This window comes from Arachis ipaensis, chromosome B8 (assembly GCF_059453495.1).
Source record: "Arachis ipaensis isolate K30076 ecotype BB chromosome B8, ASM5945349v1, whole genome shotgun sequence".
Taxonomy (NCBI): domain Eukaryota; kingdom Viridiplantae; phylum Streptophyta; class Magnoliopsida; order Fabales; family Fabaceae; genus Arachis; species Arachis ipaensis.
The window spans coordinates 9,665,001-9,689,721 of NC_142443.1; the positions used below are offsets into that span (position 1 = coordinate 9,665,001).

At 46.8% G+C, this 24,721-nt stretch overlaps 4 non-coding genes and 3 pseudogenes across 5 annotated transcripts in view; 2 read left to right on the forward strand and 5 right to left on the reverse strand.

Annotated features, from left to right (window-relative positions):
- The window catches only part of LOC148547152 (NADH dehydrogenase [ubiquinone] iron-sulfur protein 2 pseudogene), a 5,266-nt pseudogene extending 4,475 nt beyond the window's left edge, over positions 1–791 (reverse strand). Inside the window, exon 1 of the transcript XR_015895552.1 lies at positions 1–791. This exon is cut by the window's left edge and continues 966 nt beyond it. The product of XR_015895552.1 is annotated as an NADH dehydrogenase [ubiquinone] iron-sulfur protein 2 pseudogene (transcript).
- On the forward strand, positions 299–854 carry LOC148547153 (uncharacterized; annotated as a pseudogene).
- Positions 855–3,337: 2,483 nt separating this feature from the next.
- Positions 3,338–3,412, reverse strand: TRNAP-UGG (transfer RNA proline (anticodon UGG)). Its single transcript has one exon. It is a non-coding gene; the product is annotated as a tRNA-Pro (tRNA).
- A 264-nt stretch (positions 3,413–3,676) lies between these two features.
- TRNAF-GAA (transfer RNA phenylalanine (anticodon GAA)) lies at positions 3,677–3,750 on the reverse strand. Its single transcript has one exon. It is a non-coding gene; the product is annotated as a tRNA-Phe (tRNA).
- A 12,279-nt stretch (positions 3,751–16,029) lies between these two features.
- On the forward strand, positions 16,030–16,970 carry LOC148547156 (uncharacterized; annotated as a pseudogene).
- A 2,482-nt stretch (positions 16,971–19,452) lies between these two features.
- TRNAP-UGG (transfer RNA proline (anticodon UGG)) lies at positions 19,453–19,527 on the reverse strand. The gene has a single exon. It is a non-coding gene; the product is annotated as a tRNA-Pro (tRNA).
- A 264-nt stretch (positions 19,528–19,791) lies between these two features.
- Positions 19,792–19,865, reverse strand: TRNAF-GAA (transfer RNA phenylalanine (anticodon GAA)). Its single transcript has one exon. It is a non-coding gene; the product is annotated as a tRNA-Phe (tRNA).
- Between the last annotated feature and the right edge of the window lie 4,856 nt (positions 19,866–24,721).

Consider the following 24,721-nt stretch of genomic DNA (forward strand, 5'->3'; position numbering starts at 1 on the left):
AAGGGTGCTGTCATCTATCTCGACCTGTTTCCCGAGGCGTAGAAAATCCAGACCGGCTCAGAGAATCACTGGCGCTATTTAGCCCTTCGTTTCGCCATTCGAAGGACTACCTCTGCCTTCCCTTTTTGTAACATAACCAGGCGCCCCCCTTTTCAATCACTAAGAAAAAAAAGACCAATCAAAGCCCTATCTAAGTAAAGCTTCGTCTGTTATTTTTCCGGCCCCAGGGGAGTTTACTCAACCCATTCCCCAGTCTTCCGCACTGCTCAAGTAAGTGTGCGTGTGCGACTCCGTATGAGGACCTCCTTCCCTTCTGCCCACTCTCCGTTCACACGGTTCTCAAAGCAGAGGAGGCTGGTTGGGCAGCTGGTACCACGAGCCCTCTGTCCCACACATCTATCCAGAAGCAAGTGTAGTTCACCGGTTCCACCGAATGCTCCTATCTCTCGGCAAAGATCGTGTGAGTGTGCAGTTATGCTTCGGATGCTTCGCCATAGAATAGATCGACCCAGTTCCCGTTCTTTTCCGGTGCACTCGCTTTATATCTCCGACACACTAGGCTAGGAAGGACGCGGTGGGAAGGAAGCAGCCCTAGCCTCTGTCCGGCCGATCATTCCGCTGGCATCTTGCATTCACGCCTCCGTTTGACTGCCACTCGGGGATGGAGTTGTAGATACGTTAGTCTTAGCGGATCGTTGGCTCCGCCTGTTATCTCCTTCTACGACATGCTGTTGTCGTCGCCATATTCCTTATGTAACTAAGTCATCTCTGCCTCGCTGCGGGTCAGCACTTCCGAAAGAAACGGAGGACTTCATTCAGTGAGTCCGCGATCGCCCTCTAAACGATCAGAATAAGGTAAAGCTTGAAGATAAGTTTTGTACTCTATTAATTTCTTAGTCCCTCTAGTCGGGTGGGCGCCGGCCGGTCTTTCGACCAGATCCCCCTAAAAACCGTACGTGCGGGTCTCCCCGCATGCGGCTCACGCCATTCGAGGTGGCCCGGCCCAGCATTCATTCGCAAATCCTGTAGTGAAATTGAGACTGCTCGACCTCGGAAGCTAATTCGCGTGTAGGCAGCGCTGTCTGTCGTACCGTTGACTCTATCTATTCATTGAATTCACTTTCATTTTTTTATAGGCTCGCTCCCTCTTTTTCCAAGAATTAATGCACTTCCCTTCGGAGGGCCTTCTCTAATCTAATAGGGGAAAATCCTTCCATTTCCGTCAAATGACCCGGCCCCCCAGGCTCTTCCACCGTCCTGGCTCCCTTTCCTACCTATGCTATGCTCCCCCGGCACAGGCCTACCACGCTTCGCGCCTGCGGCGTTTTCGCCGGACGGTCTTTGCCAGTAGTGCCATCCTCCCCGCTGGCTGTATGGGCGGGTTTTCCCTCGCTGCTGCGTTCTGTTAGGCTATGGATTACAGGAACAAATGTAGTTGAATGAGACAGCAGGCGGGTTACACGTTCCGCTGTGCCGAGATGTGAGGTGCAGGTGGTGATGATCACCCCGGGGTATGCGCTAGCGCCCTTGACAGGCACTCCAGGACCCGCCAACGCTCATGAAAACCCGGGTCGGCCATTTGTCTAAGGGCCTCCATTCATCTGACCGGAGGTGTGGATAACGAGGCCACCTTCACAACCCTCTCCCTTCTGTCCTTATGTTGTAGTAAGGTAGGGCGGTTCGCTTGAGTTGCTCAACCGCCCCTTAGCCCGGTGCTCATGACGCGCTACGGGACCTTCACCGTGCCGGGGGACCAAGCAGGGCATAGCTAGCGGCATAGGAGCCGACTCGGCGTCAGCGGCTTCGTGCCGCACTAGAGTAATCCAATATGCGGTTCCGCACGTTCCACCACTTCTCCGTTCATTTCCAATACTGATCGTGAAACACCATGAGCAGCTGGATGTTGAGGTCCGAAATTCGAAGTGAAATTTTTGAATTGCCCGTTCCTAGTCGTCATGGGAAAAAAGGAAGAAATAAGAAAGAGATTATTCCCTGAGAGCTTGTCCAGTACTACCTGTACCAGAAATGCATCTCCTTGCGTGCGAGATACTTCTATGCCAGCCGTTATTCCCGGCTCTGTTATGAAAGAAAGCGGCGGACTCATCTTACAGGTGTTCCCTAATGAGGGATTTTAGGGGATTAGGGCTCTCCTTTATCTCCTCCACCCATCCCCTTCTTCTATGTGAGGGGGGGCTTACTTAGTGCTTGTGCTAAGGCGCGGGTTGATCTCTCGGCCCTTCCCTCGCTTCTTGACTGGCTTGAAGAACTTGGACCCTTGATTCATTCAAGCCTTCAATCTCAAGCAAGCTTTGTTGAATCCCGGTCTCCGCCTGTTGAATCCTTCTCTCAACTTCTGATAGCTCATACATAACGGAAGACAACTCGTCCCTTCCGCCAGGTGGCACGTTCAGGTCAAAAGACGGTTGCTTCGAAGAGCTGGCACCGCTTCCACCCTCCTCTCCCCCTGGAGCCATCATCTTAGCCAGCTCGGGATCCAAAATAGTCAAAACAACAGCTATAACCAGCCCTCCACCACACCTACTCAAAAGAAAGTGGAGAGATTTGGTGAGAAGGATGGATTGGAGTTTGACAAGAAAGAGATTGAAATCCATACCAATCAATAGAAATGAAAAATAGAGTAAAAAAAGGGGGATAAAAAAATGAAACATTGAAACACGTCTTTCCTTAGTCATGGGTACTCCCCACACCCCAATTTTCAAAGATTTTACATCTTCACGATCAAGCAAGTATTTAATCATACCATTGCTTGTTCGTATAAAATAGACCAAAAATCCTAAGATAAAAAGAACACTCCAATCAGATATACCTTGCATCATCATTCACTGAGAAACATTGATTCCCTCCAGACAGAAAGTCATGTAGGAGTCTTAGTTGAAGCATCGACTTGAATCTCTTCAATGTCAGCAACTTACTGATTGATTGACCCATTCTAGAGAAAGTGCTTTCGGGTATACTTTCTTTAAGGAATGTGGTTCTTGCTCATAGCCCCCAAGACCATGAGGGAGCCCCCTTTTTTTTACATTTACAAAGGGATTCAGACAGGGAAGGCTGTTAAGCATGCAGACTGATTCTCTTTTCTTACGTGAATTAGATACTACTTCTTTCTTTAGAAAAAGTTTTTTCTTCTCTTCTGAAGCCTATAGTCATGACTATAGGCAAGAAAGAATTGAACCTAAGGCCTGCCCCCGAAACATTCGGAAGAAATGCTGCTTTAGATCCCGCCCAGATCAGATCAAGGGCGGTCCATTTTTTTTCTTTCTAAAAGAGCGAAAGTTTACGGGTGGATGGGTGCTCTTTAGGTGTTTACTACCTCACATCAAGGTGACAGGATTCGAACCTATGGCCCTCTGTACCCAAAACAGATGCGCTGACCAGACTGCGCTACACCTCGTCTCACCCCCCTCCGCATATAGATCCACCCGATCGATGAAGACTCGAACCGAACTCGCCCATCCTTTTGGGCACAGGGACGCGAGAACCAATCCGAGTAATCAACCGCTTTTTTTATAAAATCTGCCTCCAGCAAGCCACCCCAACCCTACCGCCAAAAAGCCGTATAGTGCAGGAGCGCTCACATTTTGGCTTCCTCTTTCATTCACTTTCATTTTTGAAAATCCGGCTCGCTCCCGGCTACCTGTCCTTTGGACCCAAAGCCCGCTTAGAAGTGGATTCGAACCACTGACACAAGGATTTTCAGTCCTTTGCTCTAACCAGCTGAGCTACCTGAACCACTTTCCTAAAGTCTGTTTTCTTCATCGAATAGCGCCCTACCTTACTTACCACTTTACTAGTTAGGGAAAAGCCCTTTACTAATAACAAGAAAGGGCTTTTTTCGCTTGTTTAGTATTGCAAGCTTTCGAGCAGCTCTTTCAACTGCCGCCTAATCCCCTCTCCCAACATGCTCAAGAACCGAGAGCCGCCCAGGCCTTCAAGAAACGGGGGAGCTTGCTTCTAAAAAGAAGATAGGCCACAACGCGCAACGGGCTCCCCGCTCCTAGTAACTAAGTAGTGCTATTCTGTCCTCCGGGGGACTCCACCAACACCAAGAGGTTAGGTTCTTTCTCTCACGTAATTTCGCCCGCCCGTTCCACTTCCGTGCCGGAGGAAATGGGATTCGAACCCATGATACAATCTTCTTGTATGTAGATTTAGCAAACCAATGCCTTAAGCCACTCAGCCAGACCTCCAATTGATCGGAATTTGATGTGCGGTTGGTTGCCCAAAGGGCTATCTGATCCGATCAACTGCGTAAGCCGTAGCGCGCTAGCGCGCGTACTCTTCCTCTATCTATGAGCGAGACTCCATCCAAATCTGCCACTCGTTGGGCGACGCCCTCTTTTCTATGAAGACCGACCCCACCACTGAATGATGAACTTTTCCAGTCTTCGCCAATGCAAAGGCGACCTGGAGAGAACACAGAGTAAAGCCCTTACCCGCCTGAATGGAATTCATATCTCCTTCGTCTGGTCGAGAAGGGAGAAAGCCCGGGGAACTGGCTCACAGAAGAAGGGGACTCTTCTAAACCATTAAGGAGAAGTCCATTTTCGTCATGATCGATCCACGTCCTACCATAGTGCCCGGAGACCCTGGCTTGCTTAGCTTACAAAGCTAGCTTACTAACGCGAAGGCCTTTAGGGGCTTGCTTAGTACTTGTGCTAAGGAGCAAGTCTCAGCTTCACGCATGACTAACATACCAAAAGGCTTAAACTAGAAGAGAAGGTACGAAGTCACTCTGCGCATAGCTATGAGGTACCAGAACGGAGGTCGGAAAAAGGCATAAACTTTAACTAGCAGAAAGAGTACATCCATGTACGTAGTCACTCATATAGCTATATGAGGAGTGAGGATAGGATCTCCTGCCTGTCTGCAGGCCCGGATACAAGATCCAACATCACATACACTCTTTATTGACTAGAAAGGGGAAGCGCTATGAATCAGTACGTGAACGATGCCCCCGTAGCCTTCTCCTATGGGTCATTCCAGGTATTCTGGTTAAGTAAGTTAAGTCGAAAACGCGTTCTCGATGGAGCAACTTGCTCATTTCATCGATTTCCCACTCCTAAGGGAGGCCGGCTAAACGAAAGAAAAAGAACCTCCTAACCTACAGAAGAGTCCAGTCTATCAAAAAAGATTCCATATATTACATTTTTTTTCTCACGTCTTCTATTAGAATCTTTGCGTTCAATCACAGATCCTGGCATAAGATCCCATTCCCGCGAAAAGGCGGGATGAGAACCCAGGTCCTAGGCCAAAAGACTTTACCAGCTAGACTAGTGGAGCTGCACTCATAATGCCTGAACCCCCTTTAGGTGAAAATGAAAAGGCCCCGCCCATCAACTTCTGTAATGGAAGCTTCGGCCACTTCCTGGTTAATAGCCTACGGCTAGCTTGTCCCTCTCTTTTTAAGAAGTGTTTTGACACCCCTATCTTTCTTGCTTTTCCGATAGCCTTTAGTATAGGAGCATCTCTAGTGGTCCCGCCTAACTCTTCGTTATCTGTCCGAATACCTATAACTATCTTCCTCTGTTCCACGAATAAGTTAAGGGACTTGGAGTACCCGCCGGAATGAGCTTCCCTCCTTTCTTCTTTCTTTATACTTAAGTATGCCCTGAAGACAGAATGAACGGATCGAAGACCTATTCTGATCTCCAAATTCACCTATCCCTGCCTTATTCAACTCAGAACTCAAAACAGGTCTTTGGCTTCCTACGCTCTCCTTCAACTAAGAGTGATAGGAAGTGATGCCTAGCTCGACCGAAAGCTAAGGGTAAGAGTGGAGTCGTAGAAGCGAGAGGAAAGTTGTCTCTCGACTCTAGGGAGAGGATAGAGAGTTCCATGCCGTAATATTGTAAGGAAGGAAGAAGGGGATTGGTGTCTTCCTCGATCCGCTACTCTCCCAACCAGGGTGGGTAGCTACGTACCTTCCCGCTTTGATGATTCCAGGAGCGTCAAGCCACTGTACCGATAGGTGCAGGAGCGTAGCGGTTTGGTTTGCTTAGGTAGTGTTTCATATATTTCCTTTGTGCGGAGAACTCCCCGAAGGTTCTAAACAATCTTCATCGATCATCCGTTCTGGTTGGTTGTCGTCCATCCACTGTTGGCCTACGGTTTGTGCTCGACCCTCCTTCTCGACCTCCCTTTCGGGTTGATTGGCCTCAACTAGCTGCCCATGGGTGAAAAAAGCCATTAGGGCGGTTGTTTTGATTGTCTTAGATGCCCCGATAACGTACTTGGCCTCCTAACTACTTTATAATAAGTAATAAGGAAAGGCCAATCCCCTATCCAATTTCGGGGGACGAGGAACTGCTATTCTTTTTCATTTCGAATGCAGCGGACAGTCAGGAGGTACACTAGCTGGCAGGATTGCTTTTGAATCGAAAGACGTTAAACAACAACAACAAGCACTCAAGCTACAAGAGAAGAGGAAGAGCTACAACTGCTACAACCGAAATGCCGATACACTAAAAGGATTAAGGCATCAGAGAAAAAGAATGATTTGACTCCTCAATTACCAAGTGTGGGTAAGGTCGCCAGGAAAGACCCTCTTTTTTGGGAGATTGTGTAAGCATATGATCTTCAATCCTTACTTGGAAGGAAGACTTCTCTAGTTTTGAACCTATAGAATTAAGCTAGCTATCACTCTTTTCTGCTGCCAATGGATCGAGATGATACCCGACACCAGCATTTAGTTTAGATGAATACTTGAAAAGATGCCCTGAAATCGCACGGTTAGGGCAGCGAACCGACGCTCAGACTCCTTTGATTAGTCGGACTTCTCGCTAAATCTTATGCAAGAAACCCTAGTGTTTTAGAAAACTCTTTCCGCTAGTGGTCTCTCACTTTCATTCCGGATTGAACCACTCGTCGCTCACTCTTCTTTTCAATCCTTTAGGACTTTAAGATATGTCCTGAAAAAATCATATTTTTTCCCTTTTCTAAGAATCGTCATGATCTAAGACCCCCTTGACTGACTTAACATGCATTCTAGCAGCTTCTGAAATGAAAACCCGATCCATGGAACCATCTTTTCTTTTCAAAGAAAGAGCTTGTTGAACCCGTCCTCAGACAGACCACTGGCACCCAATCTCTTTACTAGATTGGACCACGGGTCGTCACTCCTACATCCAAGATGTGGCACATCCCCCCGCGAGAAGGAGGGGAGGTGGTTATTAGGATAACCCAATTTGGGTTCTGGATCAAGGTTTTCCAATGGGTGCTGCCCTTGTCATACTGATCTGGAAAGAGTGCTTTTAGGTGGGATGACTAAATGAAATATCAAATGGGCATGATGAATTCCAACAGGCCTCTCATCTCTAAGAGGTTTGTAAGGGTTTGTTCTTAGGATGCCTTGTTGAAAGATATGTGGGAGGAACCACAATACCTTAACCTCTTCCCGGACCGGGACAAGTAAGGCCCCTATTCCGTGCAGCTTTGCTTTGGGTGTGAAGTACCGGAATAAAGCTCTTTCGCATTAGGAAGGGACTGGCCATCTCTTTCTGATCCGATGAGTTCGGTCCTTATGATATTAGAGTGTGCTTTAAACCGCAATAATAATCTATTCGCTCCTCGCGGAATGGAAGCCTTGCTTCCTTTTCGGGTGAATCGATTTCAGTATGAAAATCCCCCCCCCCTTTTTCTCTGGTGAAATGTACGACCTCCAACTGAACCTAGCCCAAAAGAGTGTAAGCGAGGGATTCAAAACCTAGTTGATCACTTATAAAGTAGAAAATCTTATTCTATTTTGATTCCCAACATGCAGAAGTAAAAAACCTATTAACAGAGTGAGATAGAAACTTTTGATGGAACCTGATGATCTTCGAGGCCGAAGGGAGCTAGAGTTGAAGCTGGGGCGGGAACTGTAGGAGCTCCAGCTCGCTGAATAAGCCACCACAATATAGGAAAAAGAAGAAGCTACAGGAGAAGGATGTGTATCAGGTGCGGATACCTGTTTAGAAGGTGAACCAGCAGAGTCAGATGCAACCGGGCATGAAGCAGCAAGTGCTGTAGATCTGGTAGAACTTCTTCTCGGATATGTTTGGTTAAGTGAGGTGGCGCAACAAGCCGAACCACATGGGTCGAGTAGAAAGCAACCAAATATCCGGACTTCGGAGTCGGAATAAGAATTCAAAAGAGGTTTTAGTTCGCACTTAAAATCCTAAAGAGGCACGAACTTGTCGAGATGTATGGGGTTCCCTTTCTTTCATTCACATTGGTGAGGTTGCTTGATTGTAGGGGCCGGGAAAGGGTCTGCCACCACTGACTCAGATTTTTTTGTAATCGATGTAGCTTCGTCGTCTGTCTCGGGATCGGTAGTGTTCCCCCCATCCCTTAGTCTTAGCTTAAAGGATGTTGATGTTTCTTTTATTTAAGATACAATCTGTAAGTAAGTTACCAAAACTTTTTTTGTTGTAGCAATACAAAACACCCATGGAAGAGTCAATAGAAATAGAATTGGAATCCCTAGAGAAGAGAGTTCCCGAAAGGAGAGGGGGAATTTACCTGTTCTGGAATTCACCACTACAAAAATCACATCCGATTTTAGCGGCAACCAAAGCTACTTTTGAACCTTTCTTAAGCTCAGAGCAGAGTAGCTGGAAGTCAAGTAGAAGAATGAGTCTAGCGACCAGGAAGCATAGATAGCAAAGGCGGAGATGGTACTTTAACAGTAAAAGGAGGATCATATGCTTATAAGATGCAATTTAAAATCACGTACTTACCCCGGCCCGAATCCACTAAAAAAATGGGTAATGTTGGCGAATCTTCTTATTATCGTATCGAGTTTCAATTCGACAAGTACCAACAGGCCGAAAAAGACGAAAAAAAGGCCTTGCATACTCGAGAAGCGGATTCAATAGCAACCCCTCTTACTGATGATATTCTTGACTTTCCTTGTTAAGGTCCCGCGGTAAAGTAAAAAAAAAGCTAAAAGTAGGCTCGCTATTGCGAGCTATACGAGCTGTTTGCCTTTCTACGGCTTCGCTATCGCTCCTATGAAGTGGTGGCCTTCTAGAAGCTTCGCCAGAAGCAAGCAAGATGAGGTCGCTCTCCTCCGCTCGTTCCGTACTTGACTTACGAGCTCGTGTAGTACTCGCCCCTATCTCTAACTCTAAAGGGGCTTATGCACTCCACTCGCTGTCTACTAAACGAGCCTTAGAGCGAGCGAAGCCTTCCATTTAGTGGCTTCCCCCCTTATCCCTCACCCTACTCTTTCATTTTCGCTTAAGCTTCCCCTGTTGTTTGTGGGATTAATTGATTGGATACCCGAGAACCATAATCTTTACTAGGAACAGCTTCTACGACGATAGGCGTAAAGGCATGATTAGTTCCACAAATCTCACTGCACTGACCATAGTAAACCCCTTCTCGTTGTACCGAAATAGAGATCTGATTTAAACGACCAGGTACAGCATCACATTTGACACCTAAGGAAGGTACAGCCCAACTATGAGGTACATCAGCAGGTGTTACAATAATACGTAGATGAGTTTTGGCTGGTACAACCACTCTATTGTCCACTTCTAATAAACGTGATTGACCCAATTCTAGATCATCTTCTGGAATCGTATAACTGTCAAAAGTGAGTGACTGTTCATCGGAACTGTTATAGTCTGAATACTCATAAGTCCGATACCATTGATGTCCAATAGCTTTGATAGTAATGGCTGGATCTACTACTACCTCGTCCATTGAGTATAACAGAGCAAATGATGGTATAGCAATGAACATCGGGATGATACTAGGAAATATGGTCCGAAGAATCTCGATAGTAGTTCCATGAACAATCCTTTGCGGGATTGGGTTTTTTTGATAGTGGAAATGCCATAAAGCGCGAACCAAGATCCGTGATACGAAAACCAAAATCAGAATGAGGAAGAAAAAGATATCGTGATGTAAATCGATTATTCCTTGCATCATAGGACTTGCTGCGTCTTGAAATCCTAATTGCCATGGCTCCGCTGCATCACACAAAGCTGCTTTATCGGGTAATATACCCAACCTATTCGATAGATCCAGGGCATCCTTATAGGCTTCACCTTCTATTCCGTTTTTGTTCAAATCATCTAACAGGTGCTCCAGAAAAGGGATATTGTTGCTTTCGCCATGTAAAGCTTCGGCCGCACTCAGAACGTCTTGGTCACTCTTGTTAGTCATCAACTCTCCCAATTTATCGTGTATATCAGATTGAAGCTCTACTATACGTTCACTGTCCGGGTTAAGACCCGGATGATCCTCATCAATACCATGAGTCTCGTAATTATAATTAGAAGGAGCCGGCTGCTCCACCTCAACATCACTTGCTATGGAAGGTAATGAGGGGACAGATGGAACCGAGTCGGCTGGTAAGGGTGGCAGGTCAGAAGGGACCGATGGAAAATCATTCCACATAGAAGCTGTATCACTCGAAGTTGAGTTAAGACTCTTCTCATCAAATAAAGAGATGCGTCGAACGTTGTTAAACATAGTGATTGATCTAAAATAATTCCCTCCAGACAGACTGAACTCTGAACTCCGTCAAGCCTGTAGGAGTAGTGAAGAACTATTGTTCAATGTGCTTGGTTGTTGACCAAAGAAAAGCATGGGAGTAGAAAGGCGGTCGAGTTAAGTAAAGACTCAAAACAATGAAATCCTGGAACACTATCTATATCTCTTTTTCCTCAAAGACAGAGCATTTTCGATCTTAGGCGAACGAGGGTTACCGGCTCTACGACCTCGCAAGGCGCTACTGTAGTGCTCTTTGGGCCTGCCGCTTTCTCAATCGAAAATGAAAACTGTCAAGAGCAGCCCTGCACTGCTCTATCTATGTAATTTCTTGATGGATTTTCTGCCATCACCTACACAATTTCAAAGTTGCATTTTTCATGAGAAAAGACTGTTCATATCATATTTTTAGAATAGCCATTTTGAATGAAATAATACATGTTCCATCTCGAGTTGCATTGCTCGATGGAGGAGTCGTGAATTAGTTGTGGTATCCTGTACTGTAACCGGTACTTGATCATTGGGTAGTACCCGACCTGAGTAAAGTTGTAGTGATCCTTCCTACCGAAAAGGTTGGAAAGTCTCGGAGGCTGAAAGCCGAGGATGGGAATATGGTTGACTCAGAATTGACATAATAAAGACGGCCCAACTTCATCACCAAAGGAAGGAAGAGCTTTGCCCATTCGAATTAGAAAGTGCTTTCTAGAGAGCGGATGTTGACTAGCTAGGCTAACAAGGAAAGCAGATGCAAGAATGGATTTCAAAGGGGAAGAAAGTCAGAGATTGATTCTGTGTTAATCCGTAAGGTCATATCAAGGGCTTTATCTCCTAGTTTCTTTCACAGGTCTTAGTTCCGCTAGTCCTAGGAGCGAGAGGTACGAAGGCCTTGTTAGTAAATCAATATACCAGCGACCAGGGAATAGGTATACAGTTCAGACGATCTTGAAGACGATTAATTTGATCAACAGCGGATAAATTATCCGCAGCAACCTATCTGCTGATCTATCCGCAGCTTCGATTCCAGCCGAAAAGCGAATGCTTTCTTAGCTGCTACTTGGCTAAACATTTCTAGAAGGGATTCCGCTCCCCTTTAGGGAAAAGAAATCAATGAGACTGCGGTATGCCAGGTTGCCTGCAGGAACCATAAACTCGTGGGCGGAAGGCCTTACTTCCTCCTTCTGATCTTCTTTTCGCTCTTAAGGGCTCTAGATAGCCTGCGTTTTCCGATCATTATGTGGACGGCAGGGCGTTGATTTCAAAGTCATAATATAGCGGAGGCTTTGATAGGGAAAGATTGCATTAATCTGAGTGACTACGTGCCTGCCTATCGCCCATATTCACTAATTCAAATGGAATGTTGGCGACTGACTACTTACCTTTGGTATGGTTAAACATGTTGTTAGACTGAATCTTCTATTCTCTTTTTCATTGTCTCGAGGTTGTAAGACCTCTACTAAAGAATAGAATGGGCTGAGTCAGACTCTTCCCCGGCAACCAACAATCCCAGGATATCCTAATGAGATAAACGAAGTTCTCGCACGAGGTTTAATCCTTCTTGTCATATTTGATGATGAGATCAAAGACTTTAGTTGTCCAAAACGGATAAGATCGGGCTAACCCCTATCGATCGAACTACAGTAGGTCCATCAAACCAGGATTGAGGCATCCGGATTTCTTAGCATACCACGCCACTTGGCGTAGCAATGCTTGGTCCAACCGTCTAAGAATAGACCACTCCAGGAAGCTAATCAAGGACAGGGGCCTAAATGGACTATGAGTACTCCCCTCGTAAAAGCTCCCTCCTGCACCCTTCACCACAGCTGTTGGTAAATCCATTTTCTTCCCAGACACCAACCGCTTGACCAGCCCATAGTCAGAATTCTTTCAAGTCAGGTCTTGGACGACCTCGAAACTGCTGAGCGAGGAACCCCTTTCTCTAGCTCCTCCTCCAGAAGCCCATCAAAGGTGGGTCTGTAGGTAGTGATGTTCCTGCACCTTCTATTCCCGCCTATTGAGGCCGTTGACTCTGTAAAGGAAGAACAACAATGAATCCTGCTTCCTTGTGTAGTTCCAGCTGATCCAGTCGATTTAGAAATCCCTTATAGGGCGATATCCACCAAGCCAGCAGCATACCTTTCAGAACCAAAGTGACCCCTACTAGATGCGGCAAAATCCACCAACGTCAGGGATGGTAGCTAAAGATCGGAATAGAAATCCAGTGTGAGCTAACCGAATTTACCCTGCTTCATCTATCGTTAGGGCTCGGTGAGAATCTTACCTACCTTCCTTTTCCCCTGTTGTCTTGTCTAGCTATAAAATAGAACTTCTCTAGCGCCTCAAAGAAAAAGGGCTCCGTAACTCCTTTCACACTAAGCTAATTCAAGTGCACTAAGCAAAATGAACCCTAAAGCTTCAGCTGCTATCGCTCCTGAAATGGAGAATGGAATGAAATCAGGCAAAGGTAGCCACTCAAGTGATTTCATACCTGCGGGAGCAAGCCAAGAAGCCCTTCTATCTAGTTCAAAAGTAAAGACTAAGTAAGGTACGGAGGTGACTTGTACCTCGGCCATAGGTAGAGGTTTGTTAGCTAGTCATGAATCCCTAGCTTGTTTAGTAAAGGTCAACTCTTCTATACCTCTGACAGAGAGTGAAGAAAAAGAGGTTGGAATATTAAGTCTTAATCTATCTTGCCGGTAGGACTGTGATGTGACCCTGATTAGTAAAGTAGCTAAGGCGCAGGAGGCAGTTCTCGACCGATAGGGAAAACAGATTGCTCTTATAGGGTCACGAACACGAGCAGAATTTATGGCCATGTTAGATAGATAGAAAGAACCAAGCCGTAAATGAATACTTCGATAAAGAGATTCAAGAAATGACCGATAGATATAAACGATAAATTGAACGAGGGAGTCATGGAGGCGTGACTACCGTGCTCTTATGCTGAAAAGTACCTCTTATCCGCCCTAAATGCGATAATTACAATGCAAGCGGCGAAACGACTCAAGGTAAATCCTCGAATCTTGTGTTCGGTTGCTAACCACCTGCGCAAGGGCCTTGTTTTTTATTTTATAGGGGAGATTAGGGGGATGAGGCAAGGAAGGACCAGCCAAGAATTCGATGATAGAATCTTTGGAATCATTAGCCAAAAGCCGACCTTTTCTTTTGCACTTTAACATTTCAGATACGTTGCTCGACTTGCGCTTTGGCACGCTCTACCGCTCTCCCACCCCAAAACGCGCATCTTGCGGGGAATAACCTCCATCCGTAGAAGCTGCATCCGAAATGGGTAGATCCGATCCAGATTATTCCTCCAAGCTTGACTCTGAGGAGGGGGAAAGCCAAGCAACGACCAGCTCATTCACCATAATTTGGTTGGGGCACGGCGGAACATCTAAGTGCGAGCCAACCTCCGCTAGTGATCCCTCTTTCCCAGAAACCAATGGTTACGAATCGTTAACGAAAGAACCCCTGACGGAACGGAATGAAAAGCCAAACTTCCAACCCGGCCACATCCTCTAACTCGTCCCATAGATGATCTCTCAAAGCATAATCTTTGGGCGTACAACTCTGTGACAACCCACTGGTGATCCCCGCCGACAAAGCTACATCTAATGGTGCTTGAAGTAAAGCACTGAACGACCCTGCCATTTCCTCCTTGACATCAATGGTCTTTTTATCCCACACAATACCCCAGCACTGCCCAACTATTAGCAGGGTGCAAGGCATGCCGAATTCTATCCCTGCCACCCCTGAAGAAAGACTTGAAAAGCAAAGGAATGAATTCGTCTCAAAAGAAAGAGCTAGCGAACCACACCAATTCCATTCCAATTCTCCCCCCTTCTTAGTCAATCAAAGCAGGATAGGATAGCTGCCCTTTTAGAGCGAGGGCCTTTCGAGACCAATGCTATCAAGATCTCCTTTATGCCTTAAGCCTTGAGCTAAATCATTGACCCTGCGCCTGCTTTGATTAGGACATTGCCGCATTTCATCTCAAAGAGGATCTAACTCTTTCTTTCCGGCTTAGCCGAACTACTTGGCTCGGGTTAATTCACTCTTTCTTTATCGCAAGCTAATAGCCAAAGAGCTGATGAAAGAGCACCGTCTTTTCTTCTTCCTTCAACATCTGCTTCAAAGAGCTAAGCCCGGGTGAGGATGGAACTCTCAAGGCGACATCTGTGAGATGAGAAGAGAAGTCGAAAGCGCTAACATTCACCAACAAGACCAGCAAAAAGAAAGGGCCGGCTATTGCAAGAACAGGATTACGCATGAAACCTTTTAGTAGAGTGAGTTCCCTTGGTTGGGAAAGCTACCTTATGTATGTTGGGGTGTGCTCCACCCCGGTGAACTCATGCGGTTCCGACGTGCCCAGAGGCCAGAGGCGAATCCGTTCACGGTCCGTAGGACCAACACCATTCGAAGGTGGGTGGCCCGCCCCGCCTAGAACAGTCATGTTTGACTGGGCTTACACACATTCGCTCACTTACGCTGTCCCCCCTCAGCTCACCCTAGCCCCGGGCCTTTTGCTCTTATAACGTAAGCTCCAAGGCTTCACACCAAGTCTTCGCTGACAGAATATGCATGCTTAAGTAGGGTCAGGCAGAACCGTTGTTGCCTGATGGGAACTCCCCCCATATTGCTATCAATGTCTTCATGTCGCACGACCTCTTAACATTACACCACTGAATCCCCAATCCTTTGCTTGCTGTGCAGTGACAGTACCAATATCCACTAATCGTTGTTTCCAGATACGGTTGCCGGTTGACATCTCTTCTAATTCGTCGATACGAGAAGCAAATTGTTGTGTGAAGGAATCAATATCTCGACATAAGCCAAGAGGCAGATCTTGTGCCACTCCACCTGGTCGTATGAAACTGGCATGCATCCTGGCTCCCGAGACTCTTTCATAGAATTCCAACAATTTCTCCCGCTCCTCAAAAGCCCACAGGAACGGAGTTGATGCTCCCACATCCATAGCATGAGTAGTTAAAGCAAGTGAATGATTTGAAATTCGAGTTATTTCACGGAATAACACTCGTATATATTGAGCTCGTAATGGTACCTCGCAATTCAAAAGTCTCTCTACGGCTGAAGAATGAGCGTGTTCTTGGGCCATCGTAGAAACATAGATAGGGTCGACGACGGAACGAAGAACTCACCCTAGATACAGCTTTTTCGTACACGTTCACTTGCATCACATACACAAGTGCTCTCTGAACCGTGCAATAAGGTCACCCATAACACGGCTCTCCCACTTGAGTTACCTTAGCCCCAGGCAGGCCATGCTATTCAATGATATTGGAAAAATGGCAGCGTAACAACTAGTATTGAAAGCTGGTCGCCTTTTTAGGGAGGGAAAGCCTTTCAATAGGAGCCCCCCTCTTTGCGACCTCATCACTTCAAAGCGCAAACCAATTTCTTTCTTAGTCACCGGGCGAAGCGCACCTCTGGTACTTTGCTTATAGCTTTTTTAGGTTATGCAATAGACGGGAGGCTTAGCTCTGGATCCCCCCTCCCTGCTTGCAGAAATGAATGGATCAGAAGGGGGCTGGGTTCTATTTCCGGGCCGGGCGGGAGGTGAAGGCCATAAGATTGCCCTCCCGGTAAGGAAGAGAGGAAAAGGGTGCTGTCATCTATCTCGACCTGTTTCCCGAGGCGTAGAAAATCCAGACCGGCTCAGAGAATCACTGGCGCTATTTAGCCCTTCGTTTCGCCATTCGAAGGACTACCTCTGCCTTCCCTTTTTGTAACATAACCAGGCGCCCCCCTTTTCAATCACTAAGAAAAAAAAGACCAATCAAAGCCCTATCTAAGTAAAGCTTCGTCTGTTATTTTTCTGGCCCCAGGGGAGTTTACTCAACCCATTCCCCAGTCTTCCGCACTGCTCAAGTAAGTGTGCGTGTGCGACTCCGTATGAGGACCTCCTTCCCTTCTGCCCACTCTCCGTTCACACGGTTCTCAAAGCAGAGGAGGCTGGTTGGGCAGCTGGTACCACGAGCCCTCTGTCCCACACCTCTATCCAGAAGCAAGTGTAGTTCACCGGTTCCACCGAATGCTCCTATCTCTCGGCAAAGATCGTGTGAGTGTGCAGTTATGCTTCGGATGCTTCGCCATAGAATAGATCGACCCAGTTCCCGTTCTTTTCCGGTGCACTCGCTTTATATCTCCGACACACTAGGCTAGGAAGGACGCGGTGGGAAGGAAGCAGCCCTAGCCTCTGTCCGGCCGATCATTCCGCTGGCATCTTGCATTCACGCCTCCGTTTGACTGCCACTCGGGGATAGAGTTGTAGATACGTTAGTCTTAGCGGATCGTTGGCTCCGCCTGTTATCTCCTTCTACGACATGCTGTTGTCGTCGCCATATTCCTTATGTAACTAAGTCATCTCTGCCTCGCTGCGGGTCAGCACCTCCGAAAGAAACGGAGGACTTCATTCAGTGAGTCCGCGATCGCCCTCTAAATGATCAGAATAAGGTAAAGCTTGAAGATAAGTTTTGTACTCTATTAATTTCTCAGTCCCTCTAGTCGGGTGGGCGCCGGCCGGTCTTTCGACCAGATCCCCCTAAAAACCGTACGTGCGGGTCTCCCCGCATGCGGCTCACGCCATTCGAGGTGGCCCGGCCCAGCATTCATTCGCAAATCCTGTAGTGAAATTGAGACTGCTCGACCTCGGAAGCTAATTCACGTGTAGGCAGCGCTGTCTGTCGTACCGTTGACTCTATCTATTCATTGAATTCACTTTCATTTTTTTATAGGCTCGCTCCCTCTTTTTCCAAGAATTAATGCACTTCCCTTCGGAGGGCCTTCTCTAATCTAATAGGGGAAAATCCTTCCATTTCCGTCAAATGACCCGGCCCCCCAGGCTCTTCCACCGTCCGGGCTCCCTTTCCTACCTATGCTATGCTCCCCCGGCACAGGCCTACCACGCTTCGCGCCTGCGGCGTTTTCGCCGGACGGTCTTTGCCAGTAGTGCCATCCTCCCCGCTGGCTGTATGGGCGGGTTTTCCCTCGCTGCTGCGTTCTGTTAGGCTATGGATTACAGGAACAAATGTAGTTGAATGAGACAGCAGGCGGGTTACACGTTCCGCTGTGCCGAGATGTGAGGTGCAGGTGGTGATGATCACCCCGGGGTATGCGCTAGCGCCCTTGACAGGCACTCCAGGACCCGCCAACGCTCATGAAAACCCGGGTCGGCCATTTGTCTAAGGGCCTCCATTCATCTGACCGGAGGTGTGGATAACGAGGCCACCTTCACAACCCTCTCCCTTCTGTCCTTATGTTGTAGTAAGGTAGGGCGGTTCGCTTGAGTTGCTCAACCGCCCCTTAGCCCGGTGCTCATGACGCGCTACGGGACCTTCACCGTGCCGGGGGACCAAGCAGGGCATAGCTAGCGGCATAGGAGCCGACTCGGCGTCAGCGGCTTCGTGCCGCACTGGAGTAATCCAATATGCGGTTCCGCACGTTCCACCACTTCTCCGTTCATTTCCAATACTGATCGTGAAACACCATGAGCAGCTGGATGTTGAGGTCCGAAATTCGAAGTGAAATTTTTGAATTGCCCGTTCCTAGTCGTCATGGGAAAAAAGGAAGAAATAAGAAAGAGATTATTCCCTGAGAGCTTGTCCAGTACTACCTGTACCAGAAATGCATCTCCTTGCGTGCGAGATACTTCTATGCCAGCCGTTATTCCCGGCTCTGTTATGAAAGAAAGCGGCGGACTCATCTTACAGGTGTTCCCTAATGAGGGATTTTAGGGGATTAGGGCTCTCCTTTATCTCCTCCACCCATCCCCTTCTTCTATGTGAGGGGGGGCTTACTTAGTGCTTGTGCTAAGGCGCGGGTTGATCTCTCGGCCCTTCCCTCGCTTCTTGACTGGCTTGAAGAACTTGGACCCTTGATTCATTCAAGCCTTCAATCTCAAGCAAGCTTTGTTGAATCCCGGTCTCCGCCTGTTGAATCCTTCTCTCAACTTCTGATAGCTCATACATAACGGAAGACAACTCGTCCCTTCCGCCAGGTGGCACGTTCAGGTCAAAAGACGGTTGCTTCGAAGAGCTGGCACCGCTTCCACCCTCCTCTCCCCCTGGAGCCATCATCTTAGCCAGCTCGGGATCCAAAATAGTCAAAACAACAGCTATAACCAGCCCTCCACCACACCTACTCAAAAGAAAGTGGAGAGATTTGGTGAGAAGGATGGATTGGAGTTTGACAAGAAAGAGATTGAAATCCATACCAATCAATAGAAATGAAAAATAGAGTAAAAAAAGGGGGATAAAAAAATGAAACATTGAAACACGTCTTTCCTTAGTCATGGGTACTCCCCACACCCCAATTTTCAAAGATTTTACATCTTCACGATCAAGCAAGTATTTAATCATACCATTGCTTGTTCGTATAAAATAGACCAAAAATCCTAAGATAAAAAGAACACTCCAATCAGATATACCTTGCATCATCATTCACTGAGAAACATTGATTCCCTCCAGACAGAAAGTCATGTAGGAGTCTTAGTTGAAGCATCGACTTGAATCTCTTCAATGTCAGCAACTTACTGATTGATTGACCCATTCTAGAGAAAGTGCTTTCGGGTATACTTTCTTTAAGGAATGTGGTTCTTGCTCATAGCCCCCAAGACCATGAGGGAGCCCCCTTTTTTTTACATTTACAAAGGGATTCAGACAGGGAAGGCTGTTAAGCATGCAGACTGATTCTCTTTTCTTACGTGAATTAGATACTACTTCTTTCTTTAGAAAAGTTTTTTCTTCTCTTCTGAAGCCTATAGTCATGACTATAGGCAAGAAAGAATTGAACCTAAGGCCTGCCCCCGAAACATTCGGAAGAAATGCTGCTTTAGATCCCGCCCAGATCAGATCAAGGGCGGTCCATTTTTTTTCTTTCTAAAAGAGCGAAAGTTTACGGGTGGATGGGTGCTCTTTAGGTGTTTACTACCTCACATCAAGGTGACAGGATTCGAACCTATGGCCCTCTGTACCCAAAACAGATGCGCTGACCAGACTGCGCTACACCTCGTCTCACCCCCCTCCGCATATAGATCCACCCGATCGATGAAGACTCAAACCGAACTCGCCCATCCTTTTGGGCACAGGGACGCGAGAACCAATCCGAGTAATCAACCGCTTTTTTTATAAAATCTGCCTCCAGCAAGCCACCCCAACCCTACCGCCAAAAAGCCGTATAGTGCAGGAGCGCTCACATTTTGGCTTCCTCTTTCATTCACTTTCATTTTTGAAAATCCGGCTCGCTCCCGGCTACCTGTCCTTTGGACCCAAAGCCCGCTTAGAAGTGGATTCGAACCACTGACACAAGGATTTTCAGTCCTTTGCTCTAACCAGCTGAGCTACCTGAACCACTTTCCTAAAGTCTGTTTTCTTCATCGAATAGCGCCCTACCTTACTTACCACTTTACTAGTTAGGGAAAAGCCCTTTACTAATAACAAGAAAGGGCTTTTTTCGCTTGTTTAGTATTGCAAGCTTTCGAGCAGCTCTTTCAACTGCCGCCTAATCCCCTCTCCCAACATGCTCAAGAACCGAGAGCCGCCCAGGCCTTCAAGAAACGGGGGAGCTTGCTTCTAAAAAGAAGATAGGCCACAACGCGCAACGGGCTCCCCGCTCCTAGTAACTAAGTAGTGCTATTCTGTCCTCCGGGGGACTCCACCAACACCAAGAGGTTAGGTTCTTTCTCTCACGTAATTTCGCCCGCCCGTTCCACTTCCGTGCCGGAGGAAATGGGATTCGAACCCATGATACAATCTTCTTGTATGTAGATTTAGCAAACCAATGCCTTAAGCCACTCAGCCAGACCTCCAATTGATCGGAATTTGATGTGCGGTTGGTTGCCCAAAGGGCTATCTGATCCGATCAACTGCGTAAGCCGTAGCGCGCTAGCGCGCGTACTCTTCCTCTATCTATGAGCGAGACTCCATCCAAATCTGCCACTCGTTGGGCGACGCCCTCTTTTCTATGAAGACCGACCCCACCACTGAATGATGAACTTTTCCAGTCTTCGCCAATGCAAAGGCGACCTGGAGAGAACACAGAGTAAAGCCCTTACCCGCCTGAATGGAATTCATATCTCCTTCGTCTGGTCGAGAAGGGAGAAAGCCCGGGGAACTGGCTCACAGAAGAAGGGGACTCTTCTAAACCATTAAGGAGAAGTCCATTTTCGTCATGATCGATCCACGTCCTACCATAGTGCCCGGAGACCCTGGCTTGCTTAGCTTACAAAGCTAGCTTACTAACGCGAAGGCCTTTAGGGGCTTGCTTAGTACTTGTGCTAAGGAGCAAGTCTCAGCTTCACGCATGACTAACATACCAAAAGGCTTAAACTAGAAGAGAAGGTACGAAGTCACTCTGCGCATAGCTATGAGGTACCAGAACGGAGGTCGGAAAAAGGCATAAACTTTAACTAGCAGAAAGAGTACATCCATGTACGTAGTCACTCATATAGCTATATGAGGAGTGAGGATAGGATCTCCTGCCTGTCTGCAGGCCCGGATACAAGATCCAACATCACATACACTCTTTATTGACTAGAAAGGGGAAGCGCTATGAATCAGTACGTGAACGATGCCCCCGTAGCCTTCTCCTATGGGTCATTCCAGGTATTCTGGTTAAGTAAGTTAAGTCGAAAACGCGTTCTCGATGGAGCAACTTGCTCATTTCATCGATTTCCCACTCCTAAGGGAGGCCGGCTAAACGAAAGAAAAAGAACCTCCTAACCTACAGAAGAGTCCAGTCTATCAAAAAAGATTCCATATATTACATTTTTTTTCTCACGTCTTCTATTAGAATCTTTGCGTTCAATCACAGATCCTGGCATAAGATCCCATTCCCGCGAAAAGGCGGGATGAGAACCCAGGTCCTAGGCCAAAAGACTTTACCAGCTAGACTAGTGGAGCTGCACTCATAATGCCTGAACCCCCTTTAGGTGAAAATGAAAAGGCCCCGCCCATCAACTTCTGTAATGGAAGCTTCGGCCACTTCCTGGTTAATAGCCTACGGCTAGCTTGTCCCTCTCTTTTTAAGAAGTGTTTTGACACCCCTATCTTTCTTGCTTTTCCGATAGCCTTTAGTATAGGAGCATCTCTAGTGGTCCCGCCTAACTCTTCGTTATCTGTCCGAATACCTATAACTATCTTCCTCTGTTCCACGAATAAGTTAAGGGACTTGGAGTACCCGCCGGAATGAGCTTCCCTCCTTTCTTCTTTCTTTATACTTAAGTATGCCCTGAAGACAGAATGAACGGATCGAAGACCTATTCTGATCTCCAAATTCACCTATCCCTGCCTTATTCAACTCAGAACTCAAAACAGGTCTTTGGCTTCCTACGCTCTCCTTCAACTAAGAGTGATAGGAAGTGATGCCTAGCTCGACCGAAAGCTAAGGGTAAGAGTGGAGTCGTAGAAGCGAGAGGAAAGTTGTCTCTCGACTCTAGGGAGAGGATAGAGAGTTCCATGCCGTAATATTGTAAGGAAGGAAGAAGGGGATTGGTGTCTTCCTCGATCCGCTACTCTCCCAACCAGGGTGGGTAGCTACGTACCTTCCCGCTTTGATGATTCCAGGAGCGTCAAGCCACTGTACCGATAGGTGCAGGAGCGTAGCGGTTTGGTTTGCTTAGGTAGTGTTTCATATATTTCCTTTGTGCGGAGAACTCCCCGAAGGTTCTAAACAATCTTCATCGATCATCCGTTCTGGTTGGTTGTCGTCCATCCACTGTTGGCCTACAGTTTGTGCTCGACCCTCCTTCTCGACCTCCCTTTCGGGTTGATTGGCCTCAACTAGCTGCCCATGGGTGAAAAAAGCCATTAGGGCGGTTGTTTTGATTGTCTTAGATGCCCCGATAACGTACTTGGCCTCCTAACTACTTTATAATAAGTAATAAGGAAAGGCCAATCCCCTATCCAATTTCGGGGGACGAGGAACTGCTATTCTTTTTCATTTCGAATGCAGCGGACAGTCAGGAGGTACACTAGCTGGCAGGATTGCTTTTGAATCGAAAGACGTTAAACAACAACAACAAGCACTCAAGCTACAAGAGAAGAGGAAGAGCTACAACTGCTACAACCGAAATGCCGATACACTAAAAGGATTAAGGCATCAGAGAAAAAGAATGATTTGACTCCTCAATTACCAAGTGTGGGTAAGGTCGCCAGGAAAGACCCTCTTTTTTGGGAGATTGTGTAAGCATATGATCTTCAATCCTTACTTGGAAGGAAGACTTCTCTAGTTTTGAACCTATAGAATTAAGCTAGCTATCACTCTTTTCTGCTGCCAATGGATCGAGATGATACCCGACACCAGCATTTAGTTTAGATGAATACTTGAAAAGATGCCCTGAAATCGCACGGTTAGGGCAGCGAACCGACGCTCAGACTCCTTTGATTAGTCGGACTTCTCGCTAAATCTTATGCAAGAAACCCTAGTGTTTTAGAAAACTCTTTCCGCTAGTGGTCTCTCACTTTCATTCCGGATTGAACCACTCGTCGCTCACTCTTCTTTTCAATCCTTTAGGACTTTAAGATATGTCCTGAAAAAATCATATTTTTTCCCTTTTCTAAGAATCGTCATGATCTAAGACCCCCTTGACTGACTTAACATGCATTCTAGCAGCTTCTGAAATGAAAACCCGATCCATGGAACCATCTTTTCTTTTCAAAGAAAGAGCTTGTTGAACCCGTCCTCAGACAGACCACTGGCACCCAATCTCTTTACTAGATTGGACCACGGGTCGTCACTCCTACATCCAAGATGTGGCACATCCCCCCGCGAGAAGGAGGGGAGGTGGTTATTAGGATAACCCAATTTGGGTTCTGGATCAAGGTTTTCCAATGGGTGCTGCCCTTGTCATACTGATCTGGAAAGAGTGCTTTTAGGTGGGATGACTAAATGAAATATCAAATGGGCATGATGAATTCCAACAGGCCTCTCATCTCTAAGAGGTTTGTAAGGGTTTGTTCTTAGGATGCCTTGTTGAAAGATATGTGGGAGGAACCACAATACCTTAACCTCTTCCCGGACCGGGACAAGTAAGGCCCCTATTCCGTGCAGCTTTGCTTTGGGTGTGAAGTACCGGAATAAAGCTCTTTCGCATTAGGAAGGGACTGGCCATCTCTTTCTGATCCGATGAGTTCGGTCCTTATGATATTAGAGTGTGCTTTAAACCGCAATAATAATCTATTCGCTCCTCGCGGAATGGAAGCCTTGCTTCCTTTTCGGGTGAATCGATTTCAGTATGAAAATCCCCCCCCCCTTTTTCTCTGGTGAAATGTACGACCTCCAACTGAACCTAGCCCAAAAGAGTGTAAGCGAGGGATTCAAAACCTAGTTGATCACTTATAAAGTAGAAAATCTTATTCTATTTTGATTCCCAACATGCAGAAGTAAAAAACCTATTAACAGAGTGAGATAGAAACTTTTGATGGAACCTGATGATCTTCGAGGCCGAAGGGAGCTAGAGTTGAAGCTGGGGCGGGAACTGTAGGAGCTCCAGCTCGCTGAATAAGCCACCACAATATAGGAAAAAGAAGAAGCTACAGGAGAAGGATGTGTATCAGGTGCGGATACCTGTTTAGAAGGTGAACCAGCAGAGTCAGATGCAACCGGGCATGAAGCAGCAAGTGCTGTAGATCTGGTAGAACTTCTTCTCGGATATGTTTGGTTAAGTGAGGTGGCGCAACAAGCCGAACCACATGGGTCGAGTAGAAAGCAACCAAATATCCGGACTTCGGAGTCGGAATAAGAATTCAAAAGAGGTTTTAGTTCGCACTTAAAATCCTAAAGAGGCACGAACTTGTCGAGATGTATGGGGTTCCCTTTCTTTCATTCACATTGGTGAGGTTGCTTGATTGTAGGGGCCGGGAAAGGGTCTGCCACCACTGACTCAGATTTTTTTGTAATCGATGTAGCTTCGTCGTCTGTCTCGGGATCGGTAGTGTTCCCCCCATCCCTTAGTCTTAGCTTAAAGGATGTTGATGTTTCTTTTATTTAAGATACAATCTGTAAGTAAGTTACCAAAACTTTTTTTGTTGTAGCAATACAAAACACCCATGGAAGAGTCAATAGAAATAGAATTGGAATCCCTAGAGAAGAGAGTTCCCGAAAGGAGAGGGGGAATTTACCTGTTCTGGAATTCACCACTACAAAAATCACATCCGATTTTAGCGGCAACCAAAGCTACTTTTGAACCTTTCTTAAGCTCAGAGCA